The sequence below is a fragment of the Durio zibethinus genome, chromosome 16 (assembly GCF_047325235.1).
Source record: "Durio zibethinus cultivar Kanyao isolate XHJ-2024 chromosome 16, ASM4732523v1, whole genome shotgun sequence".
NCBI lineage: Eukaryota > Viridiplantae > Streptophyta > Magnoliopsida > Malvales > Malvaceae > Durio > Durio zibethinus.
The window spans coordinates 23,180,169-23,189,855 of NC_143177.1; the positions used below are offsets into that span (position 1 = coordinate 23,180,169).

At 40.4% G+C, this 9,687-nt stretch overlaps 1 pseudogene across 1 annotated transcript; it reads right to left on the minus strand.

Moving 5' to 3' along the window:
* Nucleotides 1-6,433: 6,433 nt before the first annotated feature.
* Nucleotides 6,434-9,442, minus strand: LOC111296497 (pollen-specific leucine-rich repeat extensin-like protein 4 pseudogene; annotated as a pseudogene). Its single transcript, XR_016328753.1, has one exon. The product of XR_016328753.1 is annotated as a pollen-specific leucine-rich repeat extensin-like protein 4 pseudogene (transcript).
* Nucleotides 9,443-9,687: the final 245 nt, after the last annotated feature.

The window sequence follows — 9,687 nt, forward strand, 5'->3', positions numbered from 1 at the left end:
TAATTATAAGTAGAGCTAAAGCTTCAACTATAAATAAAGAGTCACCTCACTCTTCGTTGTACATCATCAGACACATTATTTTTCAATAATACACTGCATATTTAACATTCTCTTTATTTTCGTATTCTGCCTTTCCAGTTATTTGTTTGCCCATATGCTTGGTTCATAGGCTGACTTAAACCCAAGGAATCTATTCCTATTCTAAGGCCACATGGATTTTGAGTCAGAAGTCGAAGCTGTGACAGTTGGTATCAGAGTAGGTTCGATGCAAGTTCTATTCAATGTTGTTTAAATCGCACTTAAGGCATTCACAGAAATGGTATCCTAGAGTGATGTTATTAGCCAACAACCAAAGGCCTAATAGCAGTGAAAGGGGGAAAAAAGCTAGTTTGAAAGACATCTAATCTACCATAAATGGGAAGTTATCCAAGGTGAAGGTAATAGTGGGCGATGTGAAAGAGAAGCTTGACGAGGTAGATGCTCACTTCAAGGCATTAGACTTTATGGAGAATGAGCTCAAAGGTGAGTTGCAAGCTACTTTGAATGAAGGCATCGATGTGATCACCCAGCAGAATGCAACTTTGAAGGCCCATATGGAGATCATGCACAAAGAGATAGAAGAGCTCAAGAAGGAGCTCTTTACTTGTAAGATAGCCATTGGGAATGGCATGATTGCTGGAGTGCATAAGACCTATGTGGAAATTCCCAAACCCAAAGAGTTCAAGGGGACTAGGGTGGCCAAAGAAGTAGACAACTATCTATAGGGGATAAAGCAATACTTCTAGGCCATAAGCATGTAAGATGATGCTACTAAGATAAACATCGCTTTAATGTATCTTACTGATGTTACCTTATTGTAGTAAAGGCATAGGTGTGATGATGTGAGGCGCAGAGGTGCCTTAATTAACATTTGAAGGAAGTTTCAAAAGGAGTTCAAAGAGTAATTTTACTCAGAGCATGCCAATGATGAAGTGCTGATAAAGTTATACCGACTTACTTAGTAAGAGGGCATAAAGGAAATGTTCATAAATTTTTTGAATTGATGCTTTAGATTTCATATATGAGTGATACTGAAGGTTTGTTTGCCTTCGTGGATGGGCTCAAGCTGTAGGTGAAGCATGAGCTACAAATGAGGGTAGTTGGAGTTAAGCCGCAAAACAAGTTTGAGTCTTCTAAGCCCAAGGGGAAGGGCAAGAACAGAATGGATCAAAAAAAGCAGTCAAAGAGAGGGCACCGTGACTGGTAATCTAAGGATAAAGATCGAGACTATTTGGACAAGGACGTCTAAGGCAAGCCACCAGCAGAAAAGTGAAAGGCAAAAGGAGATCAAAAGCTGATCTCATGCTACTTGTGTGGAGAATCACATTTAGCTTGAAACTACCCAAAGAGAGGCAAGCTGTCTATTGTAGACAAGGAGTTAGATGAGGAGCCAAAGGCTGAAACAGTAAAGATTAGCTTGATCATGCTCAATGTTGTTTAAAGTAAGGGAAGCTATAAGCCAAAGGCTTGATATTTACAGATTTGATGGTTACGGGTAAGAAAGTGAGCGCTAGTGCCTCACACTAGTGGACAAAGTGATGGAACCTAGAAACTCAACCTAAAAGTACACAAAAGGATTAGTACCATCAAGATAGTGAACTCTAGAAAGGTTCTAGCTATTAAAATAGTGTGAGGAATGAAGATACAGCTAAGAGCGTGACAGAGTAAAGAGACCATCGAGGTAATAACCTTGGATAATTATGAGTTTGTGATTAGATTAAATTTTTTTATTCGGATTAATGCCCTTCTTGTGCCTTTTGTAAACTGTATATGCATTCTAGATGCACAGTATCAATACCTTGTACCATTAAGGCACGGGTTCGGGATTGGGTCCAAGGGTTGTCGGTCATTCAATTTGCCAAGGCGATGAACAAGGATAAAAACACCTTCTTGGTTACCTTAATGTATGAGAAATCGAGAAATAAAGAGATCGACACCCTTTTAGAGGTGTTGGAGACCTTTAACGATGTGATGCCCATAAAGTTGCCTAGCAAGCTATCACCCAAGAGAAAAACAGACCATAAGATTGAGCTAGTGCTCGAGGCCAAGCCATTAGCCAAGGCTTCTTACCAAATATCGCCTCTAGAGTTAAAAGAGCTAAGGAAACAACTTAAAGAGTTGATTGATGTTGGTTACATTAGGCCATCTAAAGCCTCGTATGGTACTTTAATTCTATTCTAAAATAAGCATGATAGGTCTTTGCGATTTTGTGTTGACTACCAAGCATTGAACAAGCTGATCATCAAGAACAAATATCCTATCCCACTTATTGCAGACTTGTTCGACTAACTTGGAGGCGCAAGGTGGTTCACCAAGCTAGATTTATAAGATCACAGAGAAAGATGAGCCCAAGACAGTGTATGTCACCTACTATGGCTCTTATGAGTTCTTGGTTATGCCATTCGAACTCACCAATACCCCAACAACATTTTATACACTTATAAACATCGTACTTTAATTGTTATTTGATTTTTTTATTATGATTTATCTTGATGATATTGTAAACTATAGTTAGATGTTAAGAAAACATATAGACCACTTGAGATAGATGTTCAAGGTGTTACGGATGCATGAACTGTATGTGAATAAGGAGAAGTGCTCATTTGCCCAATGAAAAGTATTATTTCTAAGCCACATAGTGAGAGGTAGCAAGATACACATAGATACAAGTAAGGCACATGTCATTCTGGATTAGGAACTGTCAGCCAAGGTAACTAAGTTGAGGTCATTCTTCGGGTTGGTTAACTATTATTGACATTTCATCAAAGGCCATTCAGCTATGGCCACATCATTGATAGATTTGTTTAAGAAAAGGAGAGCATGGGAATAGAGTACAGAGTGCCAGAAAGTCTTTAATCTATTGAAATGGACAATGATCGAAGAGCCAGTATTGGCCTAACCAAACCATGCTAAGCCATATAAGGTGCATATGAATGCATTAGAGTTTACGATAGGGGGAATGCTAATGCAGGATAACCATCTAATTACGTTTAAGAGCTGAAAGCTCAATAAGATTGAGCACAGATACATAATCTAAGAAAATGAGATGACAATAGTGGTGCACTGCTTGAACACTTAGTGGTATTACCTATTAGAGTAGAAGTTTATGGTTAGAACAGATAATATGGCAACCAGCTACTTTTAGACATAGAAAAAGCTACCCATCAAGTAAGCCCGTTGGTTGAATTTTCTTACGAAATTTGATTACAAGTTAGAGTACAATCTAGGGCGGGCGAATATAGTAGCTGATGCCCTGAGTAAGAAGGCAAACCTTGATACCATTAGCCAACCAAAAGGGTCTTTAATATCGTGCATTAGAGAAGGGGTCACACATGATCTACAGCCAAGGCTCTCATTGAATATGCCAAGCAAGGTAAGACTAAGCAGTTTTGGTTACAGGATGATTTATTATACACCAAAGGTGGTAGGCTTATTATGCCGCAGTATAAGAAGCTTCGCAAGAAAATTTTGCAAGAGCGTCATGATTTCAAGTGGACTGGTCACCCAGGGATGAGTTGCACTTTAGCCTTACTAGAAGATCGATACTACTAGCAACACATGAAGGATGATATGGAAACCTATGTGAAGACTTATCTTATGTGCTAATAACACAAGATGGAGTTCTAGATTGAGTTGTTCAAGTTATTGGGGTCAGACTTAAACTTTTCTACCAGTATGCATCTGCAGACCAACGGATAGACTGAGTGAGTGAATGGACTATTGGAGTTTTACCTCAGGCATTATATGAGTGCCACACAAAAGGATTGGTCAAAGTTGTTAGATGTCGCCTAATTTTCATACAACCTGCAGATGAGTGAAGTAACAAACTAGAGTCCTTTTGAGATTGTGACAAGTCAACAACTGCTAACAATTAATTTGATTGTTGTAGGTTATATAAAGCCCAATCTAGTAGCATACAAGTTTGCCAAGGCTTGGCAGGAGTAAGTCGACTTAGCCAAAGTCTGTTTACATAAAGTCGTAAAGAGATCAAAAAAATGGGTAGACCAAAAAAAGAAAGAAGTGCAATTCCAAGTAGAGGACTTGGTTTTGGTGAAGTTGCACCCTATTGTATGCCACAAAAGACTTCACAAAAGCTTAGTTCGAAGGTATGAGGGATCTTTCAGAGTTCTTAAGAATGTAGGCAAGGTTGCCTATAAGTTGGATATGCCACCCAAGTCGAATGTACACCCAGTGTTCCATGTTAGCATGCTCAAACTGTTCCATGAGGACAAGAAGGATCCAAGACAGGTTGAGTTGAATCATATACCATTGAGAGCTAGGGCTTCATATGAGAGGGAGGTCCATAGCATTCTTGTTGACTGGAAGGTGAGATAGAAGAACTATAAACCAAGATAGGAGTACTTTGTGTGGTAGAAAGGATTCCAAATAGTGAAGTAAATTGGGAACCAGCAAAAGATTTATGACAGTTCTAAGACCAGATGAGGTAGTTCCATGTAGAGGACGCGAAGAGAGCGTCATGCAATTAGGTGAGGGAGAATGTCATGCCCTGGGCAAGCGTACTAAAAGTTGAGGCCCGAGCACCTGCTGCCAAGGCTTGAGCAATAGGGACAGTTGTGAAGGTTGGCATAATAAGCATGGGAGAAGAGTCCAGACTGTCCACACAACATGTAGGCTTGCCTATACAGTCAGGACCAAGCCTACAACATGCCTGTTCCACACCCAGGTGGACCCAAGGAAGCTTGGTCGATTTAGAATCATCTGAGGCATCCAAGATTTGAAGTATTCAGTAGGAGGATTTGGTTGACCTTGAAAATTAAGAGGAACCTCATGTAATCTGTGTAATAATGTGTAATCCTTGATTTTTAGGAATCTTGTAAATCCTTTAATTTTAGGAGATAGCCATAAGTAAAGTTGAGAGCCTCAACTATAAATAGAGGGTAACCTCACTCTCAGTTGTATATCATCAAACACATTGTTCTTCAGTAATATAATGCATATTTTTGCATTCTCTGTGTTCTCTTTAACTTACGTATTTTGCCTTTTCAATTGTTTGTTTGCCCGCACACTTGGTTCATAGGCTAACTTAGACCTAAGGAACACATTTCTGATCTAATGTTGTATGGATTCTGAGTCAGAGATCAGAACTGTTACAATTGGGCCAGACTCTCCTCCAAACGGACCAAACCGATCCCCTTTCTCGATCCATTGTCCGGTTTAATAATGTTTTGTTGTTTTTACTTTTCTGACCCTAGCAGTCTTAACCGCAAAGGTATTTTGATAATATATCATTTCATTTGATTCAGCAGATTCTTGATTGATCAATAATCACCAGCTAATGGTTGCCATTTAGTAAAATAATCGATTTTGATTGATAGGTGCTTTCTTGGATTTAGAATTGCCCCAAGTTTTATTATGTTTACTTCTGCACCTTATTCACGGGTGAATTCCACAAATTCCATGACATTATATTAAAAGATTAAAGAATTTCTGAATTATAATAAAAAAATTATTTAAGCTTTTATTTTTTTATTGTTTAAAAGTAATCTGAAAGGAAAAGAAAATGAAATAGTTGAGAAAAGAAACAACAATGGTAAGGGCATTGACAGATTATAAATGGAAGATCAGTAATAATGCAATCCACTAATTTAAAACAACGTCAAGTCGTTTGGTACACATTTTTAGGGATAAAAAGAGAGAATGATGGTTGAATATTGAAACAAAAGCGGAAAACAATGATAGAAGAGAGAAAAGAGGGTGGTCGGCATACAAAGCCGGCGACTGTGAAGCAAGGAAGAGTGAGAGCCTGAGAGGAAACCAGAATAAAACAAGACATTTTTCTTCTATCAAAAAGGGAATATCATGGAATACAACAAAGAGACAGATGGACAGATGAAATAGAGATTTATAGACATATTTAAAGAGAAAGCGAGGAAATTCTATGCCTTGAACCAGAGACAGGGAAGAAACGACCAAATCTCTTTCGTTTTTGTTAAATAGAAACCATCTGAGTGTGGACGTTTTAAACTAAACACCGATGAATCGTTTACGGGAAATGTAGGAAGCAGGGGCTAACATCATCATTAGAGACTGTACAAGAAAATAGGTGGCTGGCTCTGCTAGATTTATAGGATATGGAACGAATATATTGGCTGAATTATGGGCTCTTAAGGATAGGTTAATGTTGGCTAAACAACTAAATAGTTCTAACTTGGATGTGAAAAGAGATGCCGTTGCTATCATTTCTTTGATAAAAAACCAATTCACTCCTAACCTGTATTTACAACCTTTAATCGATGACTGTAGGAAGTTGCTGTGAATTCATGCATACCTTCAGGGAGGGAAACACTTGCGCTGATACTTGGGCTCATTTTGATAGTGGCCACTTTGCAACTTTTAAATATTATGAAAATTTTTTTTGTTATTTTTGAACTTGCTTGCCGACTATGTAAAAGGGAAAATTTTATACCGTATTATTTTATGATCTTTATCTAGTTATAGTTTCCTACCAAAAAAAAGACATATACAAACTTCTCTATCAACCATGTTACATTTTTTTTGGAAACTGCAAATCCATTGAGAAGTTAAGCTAACAAAATGCCTGTGTACATGGCCTTTTTTTTTTTTATAGCCAAAAGGGAGAATACACAATATAAAGATGTCAAGGCTATATTATTTAGTAGCCTGGGAACATTGGTGGAGGTGGCGATGAGTACTGGAATCCCAAGTTTGGCGGGAGGATAAATTCCTCGGTAGGTGGAGGTGCAGAATCAACAGCAGGAGGAGGAGATGAAATTGGAGCTCGTGGTGGTGGTGGTGGTGAGGAAACCGGTGGAGGTGGGGATTGTACTGGTGGTGGTGGTGAGTATACTGGTGGAGGTGGAGAGTGGACGGGTGGTGGAGGGGAGTAAACTGGTGTTGGTGGTGGTGGTGAATGAACAGGTGGTGGCGGGGAGTAGACTGGTGGTGGTGGCGAGTAGACAGGAGGTGGTGGTGAGTGGACTGGTGGGGGTGGTGAGTAAATAGGTGAAGGTGGTGGTGGAGAAAGGACTGGTGGTGGTGGTGAATATACTGGTGGTGGGGGTGAGTGGACGGGTGGGGGTGGAGAGTAGACTGGTGGTGGTGGGGAATGGACTGGTGGAGGGGGAGATTGAACTGGTGGTGGAGGAGATTGAACTGGTGGTGGAGGTGAGCGAACCCATACAACAGGAGACGTACCATGTGGGTCAGGTGAAGGCATTGGTGATGATTCAGTTGTTGGTGGTGGTGGATATACTGGTGGTGGGGGTGAGTGGACGGGTGGGGGTGGAGAGTAGACTGGTGGAGGTGGAGATTGAACTGGTGGTGGGGGAGATTGAACTGGTGGTGGAGGTGAGCGAACCCATACAACAGGAGACGTTCCATGTGGGTCAGGTGAAGGCATTGGTGATGATTCTGGTAACTCGGGAGTTGGGCTTTTAGGTGCTAATGTTGGTTCTGGTGTCTCAAGAGTAGGGTTCTTAGGTGGTTCTGCTGTTGGTTTTGGTGGCTTCGGTGTTGGGTTCTCAGGTATTGCTGGCCTAGTTGGATTCACTGGAGATAGTTTATGTGGATCGGGATATGGTGCCGGTGCTGGTGCTGGTGCCAGTGCTGGTGATCGTTGGTGTGGGCCATCTGGTGTTGATGGTTTTGGCTTTGGCGTTGGAGGAGCAGTAACTGGAGGTTTTGGCTGTGGCTTTGGCGTTGGAGGCCCTGTGACTGGTGGTTTTGGCTGTGGCTCTGGCTCTGATGGGCTAGATTTATTAGGTGATGGTGTCTTGGGCGGCCGTGGTTTGGAAGGTGAAGAACCTCCAGCACACTTGTCCTTGCTGCAATCCACAGGGCGACTCACCACGGGTTGGCATTCCTTGGCTGACTTTTGCTTTGGCCTACCAGACAAACAATTGCTTGTGTCATCCAACACAATGTCCTTCCTTGAAGGTGGTATGCAAGCATTGGCCTCTCCCTTGAAGTAGTTGTAAGAGAATGTGAAATTGGACAAGCTCGACAACTTGCAAACAGTCTCGGGTAGAATTCCTGTCAGCTTGTTGTGGGAAATATCCAAGACGTCAACCTTCTTCAAGCCCGAAAAGCTTTGTGGCAGGATACCTGTAAATGAGTTCAAGCTGGCATCGAAAACAGTTACGTTGCCTAGCAAGCCAACTTCTGCTGGGAAGCAACCACCAAGGTCATTGTTCATGAAAACAATCTCATTCAGGTTCGCCATCTTACCAATGCTATGTGGAATGCATCCTTTGAATTTGTTGTTGGCAAATGTCACAACAGATAAAGTGGATTTGCCAATTGTTTCAGGAATGGTCGATGTGAACCTGTTGTTGTTCAAGAACAATGCATCAAGGTCCTTTTCGAAAATGCTAGGCGGTACTTCGCCTTCAAAATCATTGAATCTGACATCAAGGAACTTGAGGCCTGGCCATGAGAGAGCAACATCTGGGAAAGGACCAACAAAGCGGTTGTTGCTGACATCAAACTCATGCATAAGCGTAAGCTTAGACAAGCTCTTCGGTATAATTCCACAAAACCTGTTAGAATTTATATGAAACAATGCAAGATCGGTCATCAGCCCCAACTCTGCTGGAATGAATCCGGCAATGTCAGCATGATTAAGATCAACGCCGGCCAAAACACTCAATTTGGGATCATCCAATGCTGGAGCACAGAAGACACCGGTGTAGGCACACACATTGGGTCCAACCCAGTTGCCAGTTGTGTTAAATGGATCCGAGAACATAGCCTTTTTCCAGGCTTGAAGGCCAATGTAAGCCCTCCTGAGCCTTTGATTTGCAAAAGTTTCAATTATCCTGATTTCATATTCAAAATTCTCAGGAAGTTCGCCATTTTCAGGGAGGGATAGCAGCTGGCGATGAGCGATATAAGATGCTTCAGCATCAGACAATGCAAAAGTAGACGTAGATAATGAAGAGAAAAGACAAGCAAAGAAAAGAAAGCAGCCAAAGGCCTGCAATCTTTGAGGTTTAGCCATTGCTAACCACCTTGATAGGCCCAAGGCTGCTTATAGAACGCAGAGGGTACTGAAGAGGGGAAGGATTATATTGAGGGAGATAGAAGGTACGATTTAATAGCCATTGAGAGTTCATGGGAATTTGTCTCCTGTTTTAGCTCCGGAAACTTTGTTAGCTTCGTTTGAACACCACAAATTTTAGACGATTTAGAGAGTGGGATTGCTTGCTTTGCGGGATGTAGACCTAGATGAAACAAGAAAAGCATAGCTAAAAACAAACAATTGACCTAGTCCTCTTGCAATATACCTCGTGCAAAAATGTCGACTTCAGGGCTGAACCTGGACAAGATTAAACTGTAATTCTATACTCTGTTTATAAAATCAAATTCTTTCTTCTATATTTTTTCTTTCTTGAGCCATATAGTGTGGCAAAATCCTGACAAATGAAAATAAAATTTTTTCTCGAATACAATGGATTTAAGGGTGAGTAATCAATTCATTCGGTTGATTCGATTTAAAAAAAATCAATAATCAATTTGATTAATTTTTATTTAACAAAAAACTGAACCAATTGAATGTTTTAAAATAATTGATCATAATCGAACTGATCAAAATCGGTTTAGTTCAATTAAATAATTATTTTTTTATCATTTTTTTTATTATAAATAATTATTTAATTATAAATTTAA